Below are 21,516 nucleotides of genomic sequence, written 5' to 3' on the forward strand. Positions count from 1 at the left end.
ACAGCTGAGCTGCAGGAACCGTTCCCAGCCATCCAAGGGTTGACATCTTAGTCTCTATAAAATGTTACATGATGACCCACCCTGGATCAACAGGTTAGAAATTTTAGTTTTTATATTTTTAGAAACTGGACTTGTGCCCACATGGAGCAGAAAGCGTGCTTTAGTGATGAGATGGCAGGAACAGGAGAGAGAGGAATATATGAAATGGGACACTGTGACCTTGGAACAATCAGGAATCAATTTTTTTTTTTCTTTTTAGGGCTGCACCTGCCGTATGTGGAAATTCCCAGGATAGGGGTTGAATTGGAGTTGTAGCTGCTCTCCTACATCACAGCCACAACAAAGTGGGATCCAAGCCACATCTGCCACCTACACCACAGCTCACGGCAAGGGCTGGATCCTCCACCCACTGAGGGAGGCCAGGGACCGAACCCACATTTTCATGGATACTAGTCAGGTTTGTTACCACTGAGCCAGGACCGGAACTCCAGGAATCAAAACTTAAGTACGATATATATTTCTAGTCTGTTTTGAATATGGCCCCGTGGAGACACAAAGATAAAGGGGTGCTGTTCCTGTCCTCAGGAAACTGAGTCGTCGGGATGGACAAGGTTATACGACCACAGTAAATCCCCACATCTCAGCGGATGGGTAATATTCATTTCTTGCTTACGCTATGCTTCCAGCACAGGGCGGGACCCTGGCTGATGAAGCCTCCATCTCCTCATGTGCTTCCCCTAGTGTGAGGGGAAGAGAAGGGACAGGGCAGGATCTTGTACTGGGTACTTAATGCCTTCCCAGGAGATGGTGCATGCTAGTGATAGGGATGGAGTAGGCACAGGTAGTTGTAGAAGTCTCAGTAAAGGATCTTAAGAGGGAAATCTAGGAGTTCCCGTCGTGGCGCAGTGGAAACGAATCTGACTAGGAACCATGAGGTTGCAGGTTTGATCCCTGGCCTCGATCAGTGGGTTAAGGATCCGGCGTTGCCGTGAGCTGTGGTGTAGGTCACAGACCTGGCTCGGATCTGGTGTTGCTGTGGCTGTGACGTAGGCCAGACATAGGCCAGTGGCAACAGCTCTGATTAGACCCCTAGCCTGGGAACCTCCATATGCTGTGGGTGTGTCCCTCAAAAGATTTAAAAAAAAAAAAGAGGGAACTCTAGGGGATGTTGGGAGATCATTGCAAGTTAATAAATTGCTCAAAAAAGCCATCAGAACAAGGCAGGCTTGCTTGACTTGCGGAGGTGGGAGAATTGCCTCAGGTCATTGGGTGGGGGATGGGATGAGGGCTGCATTCAGGTTCAGACCAAGCACAGGAGTTTGAGGACCGAACTTCTGCTGATTTGAATACACACCTGGCCAGATACCAAGAAGGAGCTAGTGAAAGAAGAGGTGTGTCTCTCCCGACTCCCACTCCCCTTGGAGGATAAAACCGTAGCCCACTGGATCCTTGGGGCAGAGGCTCCTTGCCTGCCCGCTTGCACCTCTCACAAGCATCCTATCCTAATAAATCTATTTCTTACCCATCACTTCATCTCTCGCTGAATTCCTTCTGCGTGGAGACATGAAAAACCTGAACCTCAGTGAGTCCAGATGCAGGGTGAGGGATTCTAACTTAAAACTGTGGGTTTAAGTCCCAATCTGGGTTTAGGCCGGGTTCAAGCCCCAGCACTTGGGTTCAAGTCCCAGTTCATGTTCTGGCTAGGGTCAGGCCAATAGTACTCTCAGTTTCACTATTATTGTTCATATTTTATTGGCCTGAACAAATCATATGGCGATCCCCAAATTTAGAGGCTGTGGGAGGAGTTCCCATCGTGGCGCAGTGGTTAACGAATCCGACTAGGAACCATGAGGTTGTGGGTTCGATCCCTGGCCTTGCTCAGTGGGTTAAGGATCTGGCGTTGCTGTGAGCTGTGGTGTAGGTGGCAGACACGGCTTAGATCCCGCATTGCTGTGGCTGTGGTGTAGGCCAGCGGCTACAGCTCTGATTAGACCCCGAACCTGGGAATCTCCATATGCCGCGGGAAGCAGCCCGAGAAAATGGCAAAAAGACTAAATAAATAAATAAAGAAATAAAGGGAGTGGGAAATGCCATTCTCCAACATTCCCAGAAGCATGACCATTTGAAAGTAGTCCTGATGACGACCAAAGAAAGGCTCTGTAAGGTTGAAGAAGCAAGTCACAGGCCTGTGAAAACTTAAGACCTACATTTAAATGCAAAACAACAGCAGAAACCCAGTCTTGTTCAAAATTGATGAAGGGGCAACTATATGCCAGGCTGTGCCTGGAGGCTGCAAAGATGTACAAGCCAGCCATGAAAAAACTCGCAGTTAGGGACACACACACCCACAAGTGACTTAGAAAACACGAGATAGGAACTAGGCAAACAATGAGGCAAGAGATGTAAGACATAAACGGATGACCGAGGGCTTTGGGTACCATTTCAAGCAGCTTGGGCTTTTGAAGGGTTATGAGCAGGGGATGGACCTGATTAGATTTTTGTGTTAAATAAATCATGAACCTTCTCATGGATGATAGATTTGAGGGAGGCGAGACCAGAGGCAGAGCAACCAGTCAGAGGTGACTGCATCGATCCAAGGGACCCAAGAGAAGCATCCTAAGCCAGGGCGCCGAGTAGAGATGTCGAACCGAACACATGTGGAATTCTTAGGATGCAGAAAAACAAGACTCTGTGAGTGACTGAATGGAGATGGAGAGAGACAAATCGGAGATGAGTTTCATATTTTTAGCCTGGGTCTTCAGTTAAAGGGAGCTTGAGATGGTGGAGTAAGAGGATGTGGAGCTAATACTATCCCCCCACCCTGCACCCCCACCAAGAACATATTTCTAGCCTGGGTGAACCTGTTGATGGTGATGTGACCACAGAGACAAAATATGTGGTATCTCAGAGGAAGGGGAGCCCTGGTATGGTCAATAAAGCAATTTAAAGACTATAGATTTAAACTCAGTGAGCTCAGAGACTGTCTTGCTCAATGCTGTATTGCTGATGCTTGAATGGTGCCTCGCACATAATAGAGATTCAGTGAATATTTGGTAAATGAATAGAGTTGATGGAGGAATACGATTTTCATAGATGAGGAATAAGTATGATGGTGGTTGGTAGAGGGTTGAGGGCAGGGAAAAGTCAACCACACAGCAAGGAAGTAGTTGTGGTAAAAGTGTGTGGGAGATGGGGGGGGAGGGGGGAAGGGGAGAGGGAGAAAGAGAAAGAGAGGAGTTAGGGAACTGAAAATAGCTATTGCTCAGTGTGGAAGGAGGGGGAAAATCAGAATTAGAAGAGAAACACTCTTTCTTTTCTTTTTTTTTTTTTTTTTTTTGCTTTTTAGGGCCGCACCCTCGGCATATGGAGGTTCCCAGGCTAGGGGTCCAATCAGAGCTACAGCTGCTGGTCTACACCACAGCCACAGCCACATCCACGCATGATCTGAGCCATGTCTGTGACCTACACCACAGCTCACAGCAACTCTGGATCCTTAACCCATTGAGCAAGGCCAGGGATCGAACTGGCAAACTCATGGTTTCTAGTCGGATTTGTTTCCGCTGTGCCACCACGGGAACTCCGAGAAACACTTTGAAAGAGAGTTTCTTTTGATGTTTTGGGATTTCTCGTAGATAACTGACCAATCTCAGGTATGGCAGTCAAGGATGGAAAGATTCTTGGGACAAAGCTATCAGACTAAGCTAGTTGGTTCAGCCCCTGCCAGTGGCAGCTGCTGGCACAAACTAGTGCTGGCTTTGCCTATTTGCAAAAAGGATTTTGGTGATGTCCATTCCCTCTTTTTATTTTGGCCACACTCATGGCATGCGGAAGTTCCCAAGCCACTGCAGTGACAATGTCTGATCCTTAACCTGCTGTGCCACAAGAGAAGTCCCATGATGCTGGTCCTTTTATGCCTACAGATCATTAGCAATGCCATGAGCTGCAGCATCTTGGAAGAGAAAGGAAAACTACTGGAAAGCCAGGAGACGTGAGCCTAGCTTTATCATCCACTAATGTTGAAACCTTGTACAATTCTCTTACCTCCATGACCAGATAGAGGATAATTCCGGTGATAAATCTATCACAGGATAGATTTTGGGCAACCTGGGCGAGTTACATGCTCTTGAAAGGTAAATAAGGGAACAAGGTCAGAGAATGGCAAGTGCTAAATTATTATGAAAGATGCTTTCTCAAGTCTTGCTCTCGCATATTAAAAAGGTTCAGAGATCCCATCGTGGCTCAGCAGAAACAAATCTTGAGTAATAACCATGAAGACACATGTTCAAATCCCCGGCCTCGCTCAGTGGGTTAAGGATTCAGTGTTGCCGTGAGCTGTGGTGTAGGTTGCAGACGAAGCTCAGATCTGCTGTTGCTGTGGCTCTGGCGTAAGAGGGCGCCTACTGCTCCAAATCGACCCTAGCCTGGGAACCTCCATATGTTGCAGGTGCAGCCCTAAAAAGCAAAAATAAATAATAAATAAATAAATAAATAAATTTTAAAAAATGTTCACCTTCTTCCTCCCTACCTCATTCACAATTTTACAGAACACCTCTGACTCTTTTTTTTTTTTTTTTGAAATTGTTATTATGGAGTTGGTAATTTTTTTTTCTTTTTTTTTTTTTTAGTTGTCGACTCTTGTGAAACTCAATAGTCTTTTTTCCCTTTCATCTATGCAAACCTTATTGGCGAGGCTTATCAATTCTACTTCCACAGTATCTCTAGCAACTGTCCCCTTTCTTTCAATTTCCTGCCACCCACTTTATGTGGTCCCTCAGTCTGTTTTGAAGAGACCATTGTCAGAAAGGGCTAGCTGGTCCTCCTGCCTCCTGCGTTTCACCTCCGTGCTGTTATGGAGGAGATGGGAATCTGGTGAGCAGGTGGCTGCTCATTTTAGAATTTCTGCCGGGCAGGCAGAAAGAAGGCTTGCTCTGTCAAGGCAGGTCCTCAATACATGGAGAAGGCAGAGTTTAATGAATTTCAAGAAAAGGTGGTTATAATTCTGCTCCTGAAAAGGGGCCTCAGAGGGATTGGTAAGCTTTCAGTTACTATTCCGTCGGCAATCACGCCATGTTCTCACCAAGTGACAAAAGGAGAAAACATCTGGAGGATACACAGGCTCTCTGGGAAACTCAGATTTAAAAAGGGCATGTGCCCAAAAGTGGAAGGAGAGGCCTGTTGCCAACGATTATGTGAAAGGCGTAAGGACCCGTATCAGAGATCAGCAGCACCAAAGGCCAGAAGTGAACCTAAGCTTAGGAGAAAAGAAGGTTAAGGATAATAGGCTTTCAGAGCAGAATTGAAGAAGAAAGAGGCTTGCTCTTTCAGGCCAATGGAGTAGTTTTTGTTTGTGTGTTTGCTTTCTTTTTGTTTTTTTTTTTAGGCTGCACCCGTCAGCATATGGAGGTTCCCAGGCTAGGGGTGGAATTGGAGCTACAGCTGCCAGCCTACACCATAGCCACAGCAATGCCAGATCTGAGCCACAACTATGACCCACACGGCAGCTCATAGCAACGCCAGATCCTTAACCCACTGAGCAGGGCCAAGGATCAAAACCAAGTCCTCGTGGGATCCTAGTCGGGGGTTCATTACCGCTGAGCCACAACGGGAACTCCTTGGAGTGGTGTTGAACGAGAAGCAGAGAAAACAGAATTCCTGTCCTCCAGTTCACTCCTGCCTTTCCCGTCGAGGAGGGAGCCGTCTTCAGGCTGAATAGAATAGAATGAATATTGTTAAGAGAAATTGAAGCCCAAGATGGATGAAGAGATTTTTTGAGAGCGTGCAGTGGCTGTAAATGAGCTCAAGTTTTTGGCTCTGAAGGAATTACAGTGCAGAGTTCTGAGAAAAATGTGCAAATAAGTTTACTCGCCCAAGCAGGGAGAGCTCTGATGGTAGAGAAGCAGGAAAAGCAGGCCAATTGCAGAGATAAGTAAATTCTACCACTTGGAGAGTATAGAATCTAGATTTGGAAAGGGCCCTAGAGATCTAGTTCAACCCTTATCTGATGCATAATTACATGCATGTGCAGAGATGTTTTATAGATATTCAAGAACTCTTTTGCTAGACTCAGCTTGTCTAGTTTTTGATCCCTTTCTTTAATGCCATTCTAAGCTCATTATGGTCGTTTTTTTAAATTTAAATTTTATTTTATTTTGCTTTTTGGGGTGCTACCTGCGGCATATGGAAGTTCTTAGGCTAGGGGTCGAATCGGAGCTATAGCACCACAGCCTCAGCAACACAGGATCCGAGCTGCGTCTGCAACCTACACCTTAGCTCATGGCAACAATGGATCCCTGACCCACTGAGTGGGGCCAGGGATCGAACCTGCATCCTCATGGATACTAGGTGGATTTGTTTCTGCTGCATCATAACGGGAACTTATAATATGGTCATTTTATAATTGTCAAATCATCCATTCCTTTTTCCCTTTTTTCTTTTCTCTTTCCACAAACACTTGTTGAGTGCACCCTATGTGGTTTTGTCTAGGAGGGTAAATTTGACACGGACCTTGCCCTTAGGTACTTCTAGTCAATTAGGGGAAAACATAAGCATTTTGTTAATTGCATGTTCAACACGTATGTGCTGGATGCTCTTCCAGGTACCAGAGATAAGTCCCGCCCTTGTGAAGCTTATATTAGAGGAGAGATAGACAACTGGTCATAAACATAGTATCCAAAAAATTAAATGGCATACTTGAAGGTACAATTGCCATTAAGAGATGTGTCAACTGATGATGACATTTAAATGTAAGACTCTATGGGAACAGGGGGTACACAAAGAAAAGAGGAATTAATTCTAGGGGTGCTTGAGGATGTGATGGTTGAGCTGAATCTTGAAAGATGATAATTTTGAAATTAGCTGGTTGCTTTAGGGGAGGAATGGAGCTGGCATTCCATGAAGTGGGAAATATTAGATCAAAGACTATGGAAACACAGGAGTATATTGCAGGAATCTAAGTAATCACACACCATTTAATTAGATACCAGCAGCCAGAAGTAGGGATTTTTTATTTTTATTGTTTTCTAGTTCTTGTCTCTTTCTTTTTCCTCCTGCTCTTTTTCCTTCTTCTTGAGTAATACCATTGACTCCTATGGAGTTTACCATGAGCTAAAATATTTAGCCTTTTCACACAATTTCTGAACAGTACCACCCTAAACTTTATTTGTAAGAAAAATTTTTATTCTCAATAATCCTAAATGAATGTGTGTGTGTATTATGTTTTGAAGAAGAGTTGAAGTAACTTGTCAATGGGTTGGAGAAGAGAAAACTCTGGAAATGGATGACACTTGTATCGCCCATATTTGAAGATCTATCATGGGGAAGAGAGCTCCATTTGTCTTCTTTGTGGCTGGTATTACTGGTAGGTGGGACTTCAGTGATGGAGATTTCAACTTCGGAATAGGGAAAGCTTCTAGAAGTTGATTTGAGAATTGTCCGGGTATATTTCTCACAGTGTGGGTTGGGTCTCCAGGAATCTCTTGGAGAGTGTGTGTATGTCAAGGGCAGGGAGGAGTGATCCATGGGGGAAATATAGATTCCAGGGCCCCATCCTGAACTTTGAGAGCAGGGGCTGGGAATCTGCATTATAACAAGCTTCCTAAGAAATCCTCATGCACACTGAAAATTTTAGGGAAGAGAGTTAATCAGCTTTTATTTGAGAGCCCTTCCAATCTTGGGAACTTTGATCCTAGAAGAAGATCTAAAAAGGGAAACTGGAGAACATTCATTTTCTTGTAAGCCAGATGAGCCTATAATTAGAATGAGCATAGACATTATCATTCAAACCAGGACACTTTTGAGAGTGAAATAAGGCACAAAAAAATAAACTGTACATTTTTTGAAAATATTCATTTAACAAATTAGTTTTACTATATTGGTGGGCCCATAAAAGGACTATTTCAAAAATAAAGTTTCCCCTAAAATGTATAACAACATATATCTGTGTACATCAAAGTAATATTTAATGGAAGTATAGTTTGTCTACCATGTGTTAATTTCTGCTATAGAGCAAACTGATTCAGTTACACAAACACATACACTCTTTAAAAATATTCTTTTCTGGAGTTCCAGTTGTGGCTCAGTGGGTTAAAAATCTGACCGGTATCCATGAGGATGTGGGTTCCATCCCTGGCCTCGCTCAGTGGGTTAAGGATCCGCATTGTGGTGGCTGTGGCATAGACTGGCAGCTCCAACTGAACCCCTAGCCTCGCAACTTCCATGTGCAGCAGGTGCGGCTGTTAAGAAAAGAAAAGAAATGTTCTTTCCCATTACGGTTTATCATAGGACAGTGACTATTGCTCCCTGTGTTATACAGTAGGACCGTATCATTTATCCATCCTATACGTACTAGTTTATCCTTTGGCCTCATGAAGAGTCTCTTCTGAAAAGCCCAACGGCCCGCTTTGCATGGCTAGCTTGCTCTGCCCACGATATCTCCCAGACCCCCCAGCAACTCCTGCAAAGGCGGAATTCACCGTGTTAGCTGAGCCAAGGTCAGTTCCCCATGGAACCCAGTGAGGATGACCACGACAGCCCTTCCCTCTTTACCCCACCTTGAGATGTGCTCACGGGGACACATACCACCACAGTGGGGATCCCAAGGGCTCGCTGGGAAAGGGAAACGAAGCCACAACTTGGCCTCCTGCAGCTGAAGGAAGACCCCAAGCACTCCAGGAGGGGAACCGCCCAGAGCCCGGCTGGAAGCGCTCAAGCACAGGACGCCTTCTCCCCGCCCCCTTCCCCCCAATCTCCGAGAGGGAGTCTCGCGAGACCCACGCTGAGGCAGCGAGGCGAGAGTGCGCTTGCTGCTCCCAGGACCTCGCCTGCCCACAGCGTGAGGCAGGAGGCAGGAGGCAGGAGACGAGGATGGGGCCGACGAAGGGGTCGGATGTGTCAGCCGGCCTTCAACATACCACCCGCGGGAGCAGAGGGGCCAGCGGGGCCGATCGGGAAGAGCGCCCCCATCTCCGTGTGTGTGGGTCCCTCGTCTGGGGCAGCCGGGGCCCGGCCTCAGGGAGAGGACGACGTCACCCCCGGGATCGTTCGACACCAAAGTAAACATTTAAAACTACTTTATATTACAAAGTAAACATTAAACACTTCAGAATAATTATGCACCCCTTTTAATTAGTTTCTGAAAACACTTCTATCTCGAATACCATGCTACTGTAGTTTTCTGAAGAATGTGTCTCCTGCAATGTGGGCTTGCTGTGTTAAATTTTTAAAGGAAATTACCTGACGTTTTCTTTAAAGTTGCATTTTATGGCTGTTACATTTGAAATGAACCTCTAATTGACCTTCTCTGTAGATCATGTTATGTTGGAGAGTCATCTCTCCGGCATACTTAATAGGATCCAAACAAATTCTAAGGGGATGGTATTTTCAGTTCTCATGTATTTTCAAGGGTACTTTTTTTTTTTTTTTTTTTTTGTCTCTTTAGGGCTGCACCCACGACATATGAAAGCTCCCAGGCTAGGCGTTGAATCGGAGCTGTAGCTGCCGGCCTACAGCACAGCCACAGAAACGCCAGATCCTTAACCCACTGAGCGAAGCCAGGGATCGATCCTGCGTCCTCATGGATGCTAGTCAGATTCGTTTCCTCTGAGCCAAGACGGGAACTCCACAAGGGTACTTTTTGCCGCCATTCAGAGTGCCTTTCTTCAAAACTATTTTTATTTTTTTGTCTTTTTAGGGCCACACCCAGGGCATATTGGAGGTTCCCAGGCTAGGGGTCTAATCAGAGCTGTAGCCGCTGGCCTACACCACAGCCACAGCCACGCCAGATCCAAGCTGAGTCTGTGACCTACACCATAGCTCACGGCAACACCAGATCCTTAACACACTGAGCAAGGCCAGGGATCAAACCCTGAATCTTTGTGAATATTAGTCAGATATATTTCTGCTGAGCCACCATGGGAGCCCTTCAAAAACTATTTTTACAAGGAAGAGCTTGTCAAATTTCTCTATTTTGCTGAGTTTATATTTTGCAAAGTTTAGTTCTCAATTTTACCCTAGTCTGGTACAGTTCCCAAAGTGCAATTATAGAATTTCAAAGTTAAATTTTGCACATCATTCTAGTTGTCACCATTTAATTTGTTCAGCTCCTTTCTTGCTTTTTGGGGGCAAATTTTAGTGTCTTGCTGTTTTTTATACCTTGTTACCGATAATCTTGATTTTCTGAAAGTCTGGAATACCGAAGCTTTTTGATCATCTATGCATTGAAAATGTTGATAAAAATTTTTCCAAAACTAGTATGGAAAAATATGGCCTAAATGTAGAAGGCTCATTTATAAAGAGTCTAGCACCATTTTAGGACACCTAGAGAGAAAAACACATATTGCTTTGTTTTCAAAATCGAATTTTTCACAAAAAAATGTGTAGTTCAGTTATTCTAACTGTGTATATGTAATATTTATAAATTCTTTTTTTTTTTTTTTTGGTCTTTTGTCTTTTTAGGGCCACACCCATGGCATATTGAAGTTCCCAGGCTAGGAGTTGAATCAGAACTGCAGCTGCTGGCCCACGCCACAAGCGCAATGACTTGGGATCTGAGCTGTGTCTGCAAGCTACACCACAGCTCGCAGCCATTCAGCATCCTTAACCCATTGAGCAAGGCCAGGAATTGAACCTGCATCCTCATGGATACTAGTCATGTTTGTTAACCACCGAGCCATGATGGGAACTCCAACATTTATAAATTCTTAGAGCTACTGCTACTATTTTAATAACTTGAGTGCAAGTACAAATTATGTTGCACCACAACTAATTTCAAGCACATTTGTAGTCCATAAATTTCTTTAGAAAGAACGTGGTTTTACCATTGCACTGTGCTCCATCAAAACTGTATTTATATTATTAGGCAAGGATAATTTTATTTATGAATTTTGCAAGGATAACCTTAGCTTAAACTTTTTAAACACCGAATTTACAGTAGTACTGATTCACTTGACTTTATGATGACATCTCCCTCCAGTAATGTCAGATGTTTTACCTTCAACAGGATGAAATTCCCAGTGCTTTACTTTGGTACCATGAATTGAATTTTTAGCAGATTAAATCATTGTTGAGAATAGTCATTTCTCAATTCAGTGTCTTAGATAAAAGTAGCATCATTTAATTTTTTGAAACATTTTTCTGCATTAGCGCCAGTGCATTAACAACTATCTTTACTTTTAATATGTGCACGAGAAGAATGGAATAAAATTCATTTTTAGAATAAGATTAATTGAGAGGAGCAGTTATTTGATCTAAATGAAACATCTTGCTTTGCTGCCTACTTTCCACAACTGTATGTATTGGGTCATTGTCTTTGGGCACAGTCTTTGGGAGTTGATATTGATGCTCTAGCATGTTTGTGTCTTTTGATTTCTGTAGGATCAGGGATATCATATGGTCCTTATGGTGGATGGTCAGTGTTGATAAACATTTTGGAATTTATAGGTCAACTTTCTCATGGAGTATTTGATTTTTCATTAAATAATCCCTTTCATTTTTTGTGCCTATTAATGCCAAAGTATTTGTTGCAAATTTTAAAAGTGTGAGCAAATAATGATATACTAGTTGTAGATTCATATGGCAAATCATTATTAATGTTAAACCACTGTAGCAGGAGCATTTTTATTCCTTTTTATATTCTATGTGACGGAGGACTGCTCAGTCTTTATTGCCCATAAATATTCTACATACACCTAGACTTGTTTTCCATTGATTGCATGAATGGTGGCTTGCTGACAGCAGGCATCTCTTAAATTAAGAAAAGGTAGAGAACAGACTTGTGATTGCCAGAGGGGAGGGAGTGGGATGGATGGGGAGTTTGGGGTTAGTAGATGAAAACTATTCCATTTAGAATGGATAAGCAATGAGGTCCTACTGTATAGCACAGGGAACTATATCCAGTCTCCTGGGATAGACCATGATGGAAAAGAATATAAAAAGAATGTCATTGTGAGTCATTTTGTTGTACAGCACCAATTAGCACAAGAGTCACTTTATTTGGGAGTTCCCCTTGTGCCTCAGGAGAAAGGAATCCGAGTAGTATCCATGAGGATGTGGCTTCATTCAGTGAGTTAAGGATCTGGAGTTACCGTGAGCTGTGGTGTAGGTTGCAGAGGTGGCTCTGATCCTGCATTGCTGTGACTGTGGCTGTGGCTGGTAGCTGTAGCTCGGATTCAACCCCTAGCCTGGGAACTTCCATATACCATAGGTGCGGCCCTAAAAAAAAAAAAAAAAAAAGAGTCACTTTGTTGTACAGTAGAAATTAGCACAACATTGTAAATCAATGGTGCTTTGATTCAAAAAATTAAAAAACAAAAGACAAGAGTCACTCCACAACTGTCTGGTATCCCAAGGGGCCAGTGGAGGCAGCAACACCAAATCTTTCCCCATTTCTCAGATGGGAAGGAGCTGTTCCCAGGCACTAGTTTCCTAACATGATTTCTTTGTTAAGTGAGCACCCCAAAAGTTACCCTGGAAAGAGAGGTCTTAAGGTGTGTTTCAGGTTGAATTATCCAGAAGCAGATGCTGAGATGAAGTTTGGGATTCGAGATATTTATTTCAGATGCACACCCATGAAAGGAAGAGGGAGGAGCAGGACCGGGCAGAGGGAGTTGTCCAGCTGTGATGCAGGCTTGACGAAGCCTTGGCTAACCTGGCTGGGAGTTCTGGAGCAAGTGTGGCCCATCAGAATTGTCCCACTTTGGGTCCAAGTAGCTGGACCTTTACACACTTACAGGGGCCGTCCTGGAAGGGCATGGCGTTTGGCGGGGCTACTTTCTGCAGCTGAGGCAGACCCTAAAGAAGCTGACAGTTAGAGGTTGTCTTGTTCACTGCACTGCCCACAGCTGGGTTGCAGCCTCTTCTTTGAAGAGGCTTCTGGGCATCACCTTGTCCTCCACATGTTGTGGCTAAGTAAGACTGCGGAAAGTGAGATAGGTCATCCTTTGACTGGCATCCTTTGATCTCACCAGTGAGAACACACTATCTGTGTCTCATATACTCCTGGACAAGTCCATGATAGAAAGTGAAAGCACCCAGTGGCAATTGCCAGAGACTGTGGCCACTGAGATGGAGCCTGTTGTGTAGAATTTATTGGGGTCACGGCTCTGGAAGGGAAAAAAGAGGAGAATTGGGCAGAAGAAGAAGCTGGCTTGTCAGGCAGCCTCAACACAGGCCAACCCTGTGGGGAGCTCTGAAGTTGGTCAAGGAGGCCAGCCAGACCTTTATACTTACACCTGAACCAGTCCCTGGGCATGGGTGTGGCCCTGGCAAAGCGGTGTGGCCATGGTCTCTGGGGCTCTGCCGGTAGCCCTCCTGGCAGCCGGGTGAACGATCTTTCAGTTCTGATGGAGGTTCTGAGAGGCACATTACAGTGTTGCATAGGAAGTCTACCAAGCATTGGCTAGCTTTAATGCAAATAATAATAATAATACTTTGTTAAAAAAAATCCTGAACAAATGCTCGAAGAGATAAACTTGACACAGATTAAAAAAAAAAGTCACCCTATGAATAATATATTTCTGATCCAGAAATCTTTTGAGCTGACTTACTTGAATTTTCACTTGGGTTTTACTCAAATGCAAAAGGATTTTAGTGGATTATTGAATCCATTCCGTCTAGCGTGTAGAATGGCTGTACTTTGTTTTATTTTGCCATGTCTTCTTTCATTTTCAGCAGTCCCTGATTCATTGTATCGGCTGCCCCATCCTGATCACTCAGCAGACCCCACTGCCATTCAGGGTCCTATAGCTGCAGTTTCCAGTGTGACTTGGCTCCTACTCTGTACATGGCCTCACCCTCCCTTAGGCTGTGAGCAAAGGATTTTTCACAACAATCATAAAACAGCGAAACTCATCCCCACCAATCCTTACAAAGAGCCCAGGGAGCCCAGGCTGTTCTAAATGAGATGCTTCTGGCAAAAGAGCACTGCGAGAGTGACTCTGGCTACTGGAGGGAGGCCGGTGCATTTCAATTCATTATAAACTCAAGCCAGGGTCGAGAGGAGGTGAAAATACCTTTGTTTCGCTCTCCATCATTGTCATGTCTGGCATGCAGTGCTCTAGAATTGTGTGGAAGGAAGACACAGCTGAAGGAGCTCTGCAGGAGACATCAGGAGGCTGCCTCCAGGTCCCTTTCAGACCCTCATGCTCTGGTTCTCCGTGGATCGGGTCTTACTCATCTTATTCCCCCTGCCTAGAAAGGTGGCGGTTTCACAGTGGGTGCTCAGAAGTGTGTGCTTCTGTTTTTTGAGTTTTTCCTCTCCTGAATCCACCACCCAAGCACAGTACCCTGCTCTTGACATGGTATCTTGCAACCCAGTAAAAAGTTCTTCCATCCCCCAATGTCGTATATGTACTGGAAAAAATATTCTCTTTGTACCTGTTTGGAAATAGGCTCACCTTCAGACCAAACTTTATGTCCAGGAGAATAAAGTCCTGGGGTTAGACCTAGATATTGCTTTATCACCATCTTCTCTTCTTGTAATCCTATTGGATGTATGTTGATCCTTCATGTCCTTCTCATCTTCATGTTTCTTATTCCCTCCTACAAATTATATATTCCTCTGTGTTTGTGCTGCATTTTGTGTAATTTCCTCAAATGTATTTGGAGTTTACTAATTTTATCTTGAGCTGGTTCTCATCTGCTATGACGTATTCATTGAGGTTAAAATATTTAATGAATAATTTTTTTGGATATAAAATAGTTTATTCAAATTTAGATGTGTCCCGAATATTTTTATTGAGCTTAAAAAGCACGTAACATGAATTCTAGTCTCCTAGCACATTTTTAAGTGTATAGCATGGTATTGTTAGTTATATGCATAATAATATACTGTAGATCTCTAGAAGTTTTTCATCTTTCATCAGCTTTTTCATAGACTGAAACTCTATACCCACTGAACATGAACTCCCCGTTTATCCTTTCCTACAACCACTGGCAAGCACCATCCTACTTTCTGCCCCCATGAATTTGACTACCTTTTGCTTCCATGAGTTTGACTACATTGGATTCACACGTTATTTATTAACTGTGATTTATTAAGCCTAACGTTATTTATTAAGCCTTTCTTATTAACTGGCTTATTTTACCTAGATCATGTCCTCAAAGTTCATCTATGTCGTAGCACAGAATTTCTTTCTTTTTAAAGGCTGAATAATAATCCATTGTATGCATATACTATATTTTTTTAATCCATTCATTTGTCCCTGGATGCTTAGGTTGTTTCCACCTCTAGGCTATTGTGAGTAATGCTGTTGTGACCATGGGAGTGCAGATTGAGATCCTGATTTAATTTTTTTATGGATAAATACCCTGAAGTGGGGTTGCTTGATCATATGATAGTTCTATTTTTAATTTTTTAAATTACTCAATGAATTTATTACATTTATAGTTGTACAATGATCGTCACAGTTTTATACTTTTTCCGTCCAGTTTTATAGTATTTCCATCCCATACCCCCAGCGCATCCCCCTACCCCGCAAACTGTCTCCTTTGGAAACTGTAAGTTTTTCGAAGTCTGAGTCAGTATCTGCTCTGCAAAGAAGTTCATTGTGTCCTTTTTTCAGATTCCACATGTCAGTGATAGCATTTGATGTTGGTGTCTCAGTGTCTGACTGACTTCACTTAGAATGATAATTTCTAGGTCCATCCACGTTGCTAAAAATGTTGGTATTTCATTCCTTTTAATGGCTGAGTAATATTCCATTGTGTATGTGGACCACATCTTCTTGATCCACTCCTCTGTCGATGGACATTTAGGTTGTTTCCATGTCTTGGCTGTTGCGAATAATGCTGCAGTGAACGTTGGAGTACATGTGTCTTCTTGAGTCATTGTTTTCTCTGGATAGATGCCCAGGAGTGGGACTGCTGGATCAAATGGGAGTTGTATTTTTAGTTTTCTGAGGAATTTCCATCCTGTTTTCCACAGTGGTTGCACCAATTTACATTCCCACCAACAGTGTAATAGGGTTCCCTTTTCTCTGCACCCTCTCCAGCACTTATTGTCTGTAGACTTTTTGATGATGACCATTCTGGCCAGTGTAAGGTGGTACCTCAGAGTGGTTTTGATTTGCATTTCCCTAATGATGAGTATGATATAGAACATCTTTTCATGTGTTTTTTGGCCATCCATATGTCTTCTTTGGAGAATTGTCTGTTTAGATCTTCTGCCCATTTTTCGATGGGGTTGTTTTTTATTTTGGTATTGAGCTGTAGGAGGTGTTTATAAATTTTGGAGATTAATCCCGTGTCAGTCAATTCATTTGCAAATATTTCCTCCCATTCTGTGGGTTGTCTTTTCGTTTTGTTTAGGGTTTCCTTTGCTGTGCAGAAACTTTTAAGTTTAACTAAGTCCCATTTGTTTATTTTTGTTTTTACTGTCATTACTCTAGGAGGTGGATTTGAGAAGGTGTTGTTATCATTTATGTCAGAGAGTGTTTGGCCTGTGTTTTCCTCTAAGAGTTTTATAGTATCTGGTCTTATATCTAGGTCTTTAATCCATTTTGAGTTTATTTTTGTGTATGGAGTTAGGGAGTGTTCTAATTTCATTCTTTTCCATGTGGCTGTCCAGTTTTCCCAGCACCACTTATTGAACAGGCTGTCTTTTCTCCATTGAATATTCTTGCCTCCTTTGTCATATATTAGTTTACTGTAGGTGCATGGGTTTGATTCTGGGCTTTCTATCCTGTTCCACTATATATTTCTGTCTTTGTGCCAGTACCATATGGTTCTGATGACTGTTGCTTTGTAGTATAGTTTGAATTCAGGGAGCCTGATTCCTCCAGCTCCATTTTTCTTTGTCAGGATGTCTTTGGCTATTCTGGGTCTTTTGTGCTTCCAAACAAACTTTAAAATATTTTGTTCAAGTTCTGTGAAAAACATCCTTGGTAATTTGATAGGGATTGCATTGAATCTGTAGCTTGCCTTGGGTAGTATAATCATTTTGATAATATTGACTCTTCCAGTCCAGGAGCATAGTATGTCTTTCCATCTATTTGTGTCATCTTTTATTTCTTTCATCAGTGTCTTATAGTTTTCAGAGTATAGGTCTTTTGTCTCTCTAGGTAGGTTTACTCCTAGGTATTTTATTCTCTTGGATGCAATGCTAAATGGGATTGCTTCCCTAATTTCTCTTTCTGATCTTTCATTGTTAGTATATAGAAATGTAGTTGATTTCTGTGTATTAATTTTTTATCCTGCGACTTTGCCAAATTCATTGATGAGCTCTAACATGTTTTTAATTTTTTGAGAAACTTCCGTTATATTTTCCATAGTGGCTGCACTAATTTATGTTCCCTCCAACAGTACAAAAGATTCCAATTTCTCTACATTTTCACCAATGCTTGTTATTTTTGTTTTGTTTTGTTTTTTGAGAGTGGTCATCTGAACAGGTGTGAGGTGCAGTAGCATTGTGGTTTTGATTTGCATTTCCCTGATGATCAGTGATGTTGAGAATCTTTTCATGTGGCTATTTATGTATATTTGTCTTTTTGGAGGAATATCTATTCAAGTACTTTGCCCATTAAATTTTTTTTTTTTTGCTATTGAGTTATAGGAGTTCTTACATTTCAAATATTAACTCCTTATCAGATACATGGTTTACAAATATTTTCTCTAATTCTGTGGATTTTTTTTTTTTACTCTGTCGATAGTGTCTCTTGCTGCAGAAAAACTTTTTAGTTATGTAGTCCCATTTGTCTGTTTTTCCTTTTGTTACTATAGCCAAGAAATCATTGCCAAGACCAATGTTATGAAGCTTCCCTATGTTTTATTCTAGGAGTGTTATAGTTTCAAGTCTTGCATTTAAATCTGTAATCCATTTTGAACTTAATTTTGTGTATGTCTAGAATAAGTGTCCAAGTCCATTCTTTTGCATGTGGATATCTAGTTTTTCCAGCACATTTGTTGAAGAGACCATCCTTTCCCCATTGCATAGTCTTAGCACTCTTGTCAAAGATCATTTGACTGTGTATGCATGAGTTTATTTCTGAGCTTTTTTTTTTTTTTTTTTTTTTTTGTCTTTTTGCCTTTTCTAGGGCCACTCCTGTGGCATATGGAGGTTCCCAGGCTAGGGGTCTAATCAGAGCTGTGGCCACTGGCCTACACCAGAGCCACAGCAATACCAGAGCCGCAGCCAGTGCGGGATCCGAGTCGTGTCTGCAACCTACACCACAGCTCATGGCAATGCTGGATCCTTAACCCACTGAGCAAGGGCAGGGATCAAACCTGCAACCTCATGGTTCCTAGTCAGATTCGTTAACCACTGTGTCATGACAGGAACTCCTGAGCTGTTCTATTCCATTGATTTGTATGTCTGTCTTTATGCCATGAACCATACTGTTTTGACTGCTATAGCCTTGGACTATGTTCTGAAGTCAGGAAGTGTGAGGCTTTCAGCCTTGTTCTTCTTTCTTAAGATTGTTTTGGAATAAGCAATTTTTTCTTAATGTTTAAAGCAATATGTGTGTTGGTTTTGTTCTCAACTTGTCTCTTCTTTTTTCCTAGTGTCCAGCTCTTTCATTTTAGTTTCCATTCTTATCATTTCTTTTAAATTTTGTTGACTCCTCTAGGGCATATGTGTCTGCTATTTTCCTTCAAATGGTTTAATTTCTTGTGTAGTTTGTAATTTTTTATTGTGAGCTCCTGTTAAACTGGGGCTGTTTGCCACTTAAGTCATGCACTCCTTTGTGGCTCAATTTTGCATTTGCTTTTGCTTGGGCTTCAGGGGTGCACAGTAATGGAGAATTTTTATGATATCCTCTTGGATTGAGTTTATTATATTCCCTGGGCATTGTAATTTCTGATGCCATTTCTGGTGTTGGATTTCAATTTTAAGAAAGATTTATTTTTTCCCATTCAGATTCTCAGAAATTTACAAGCTTTGTTTTCCCTTCCTTGAGCTGATGGTAGAGTTTTTCTAGTCCTCTTTATCCAGATGGAAATCCTTTCAGGAACTTTGTTCCATTCAGGATTCTTATTTTCAGGTTCCTGTCTCACACTGTCCCTGGGCCATATCTCCTTTTCTTATATGCACAGTAAAGCCCTCAACCTTAGCATCCAGGGCTGATATTGATACTCATGCCATCTTGAGCTTCTCTCTCAACAGTTGTTAGATTTAGCACTCAGGTTTTGAGTTCTGTTTTTATCTTGATTTCTTAAAGTTTTTTCTTCTTCCTTACTCTCTTCTTCTTTCCTTCTTTCTCTCCTCCCCTCCCTCCTTCTTTCTTCAGAGTTGATTATGGATTCTCTGTTATTGCTCTATGCTTTTATCCAGCATCCTTATGTGTTTTTTAGTTGGATCAGTAGTATCTGTGTGTAGTAGTAATGGTAGTGGAAATGAGTTCAGTCCATGTTGCTTGAGGATCTTCAGTGATCTAAAAATAACTTAGATCTTGTCTCTTCCTGCTGATGACTTGCTATTGCACCTGGATAAATAGACTCCAAACTCCTTATTTTGGCTTAAAATGTCCTATGTGAGTTGGCTCACATCTCCCTTTGCAGCCAGAGCTCCTGATACTTCCTCCTTCATTCAGAGTAGCCACATTTTTTTCCCCTTGAGTCATTGTTGCTTCTACAAGAAATGGACATCTCCATCTGGACATCCAGCCTTCCTAAAAAGGCTTTCCCTGACAACCCTATGAAAGTAGGACCCCACTCCTTCCTCTCATATCAACCATAGTTTGCATGACACTAATTACTATGTTGATTAAAATTCATTTAAGTTTTTACTTGTTCGTTATTTATTTTGGAGGCCAGTCTGATAGGGGTTGCTGATAGAGAAGGAAAGAAATAATCATGGATGAATCCTAGGTCTGGGGATTGAGCAAGTGAGCAGATGCCTGTGAGAGAAATAGGTATGGGGTGAAAAATCAGGAGTTCTGTTTTTAAAAGGCTTATGTTTGTGATTTCTGTTCTTCCTCCTAATGGACGCACCAAGTGGGTCATTGCCTATGAAAGTCTGGAACTCGAGCAGAAGACAGGGATGGGTATTATCAGCATGCAGATAATATTTAAAGCCATATGGCTAGATGGTGGTATGCAGGGAAAGAATGTAGAGTCCTTAGGAAAAAGACAGTAGTGCATCTTTCGAAGCAGTCACCAATATGGCAGAGTCAGAGTTGCAAGGTAATGACACTGAGCAAAGATACACAAAATGAGGGAGGGCCTTTTCATGAGGAATTAAGTAGCATGTTCCAAACTTTATTTAATTAGCTTCTTACCTCTTGCTCTGTCAGTTGGGAAGTTTGATGCATGGAATCTCCAGTGACGGTCACTGTGAATTTCCAAAGGAGAAGAATAAACTTTGTTGACTCTCTCTCCAACATGACCAAACCTTCCCAAACAAATGTAGAGAAGGAGTTCATGAATATTGATTCTTTCCTCCTTTTCCATAGGAATTGGTGTGGGAGGTTCTGACAGGGATGGTTTGCTCCAACACACCCAGTTATGTTAGTTTGTCCAACACACCCAGTTATGTTAGAAACCTCTGAGAAGCTTCATCTTGCCGGTAGCCAAGAGTGGACCAGAAAAGGATTTTCTTCTCTCCTTATTTTGGGGAGACTAAATTGTCCAATTGAGCAACTTATTTGGACTTTTGAGGAGCAGGGCAATACTAAATTTCTTCAGACAATTTAGGCCAAGGTGGAACTTACACTCTGTTATTTTGAGAAAGGTTGAAAAATTGTCACCTGTGGTCCTCGTAATAGAATGAACAGCCTCTCTGTCTGCTCTGATTTCCTTGAGCTACAGAACAACATCTTCTTTTAAATCCAACTTACTGCTCTCATTGTCTTCTAGACTTATTTAGGCCATAACGGGTTTGCCTAGAGATGTGGATTGTTTATGCAGATGGTGTGGCTGCAACTGTGCAGTATATCCATACCTTTGTTTTATGATTTCCGTCAAAACCAGATTAAAGGATCATAGTCACCTTTGTTCAGAAACTAATAAGGAATATTTTAAAGTTCACATTTTCGTAGATCTTTTGTTAAGAATAGGACTGAAGTTCCAAATGAGATGCATTTTTCTATAATGCATGTGGTGCCCTGTCCTGAAATAGCTATTGTTTTTGTCATTCTGATTTGCTGAGCAGACAGTTAGATATTAAACAATAAAAAATAAGTTTTTGTACATGACATTTCATTTTTGGACAACCAGAAACCAAAATTCCCAGGCACTGGGCTTAGTATATTCATCTCCACAGGTGTCCAGAATTGAAATAAAATGTCTCCTAAAGCAGTAGACATACGTCATTGCTATTACACTCCCAAACTTTCCTCCAGTAAAATATTTTATTAAAATTAAATGAAATGCCAAAACCCATACAATGTTTTTTCCAGCAGCTTTAATGGGTTTTAGGATGGAGCACACCCCCGACAATTCTATGGTGGATATTTTATTATGCACAAGACAGTTGTTCCAAGAATATTATAGTATTCTTTCCTCATCTTTTTGGCTGTGTGTTGAATCAATTAAATTGCAACTTATAAATTTCTGCTTAAAATCTCTGAGAAATTGCTTTTGTTT

General features: G+C 42.0%; 1 long non-coding RNA gene across 2 annotated transcripts; it reads right to left on the reverse strand.

Annotated features, from left to right (window-relative positions):
* On the reverse strand, positions 6,547–8,722 carry LOC102167548. Of its 2 annotated transcripts, none has more exons than XR_299194.3 (3): positions 8,578–8,722; positions 8,345–8,452; positions 6,547–7,745 (listed from the first exon to the last, which is right to left on the reverse strand). It is a non-coding gene; the product is annotated as an uncharacterized LOC102167548 (long non-coding RNA). The 2 variants fall into 2 exon arrangements; XR_002336577.1 differs by having other exon boundaries at positions 8,550–8,722.

The sequence above is a fragment of the Sus scrofa genome, chromosome 11 (genome assembly GCF_000003025.6).
Source record: "Sus scrofa isolate TJ Tabasco breed Duroc chromosome 11, Sscrofa11.1, whole genome shotgun sequence".
Classification (NCBI taxonomy): Eukaryota; Metazoa; Chordata; class Mammalia; order Artiodactyla; family Suidae; genus Sus; species Sus scrofa.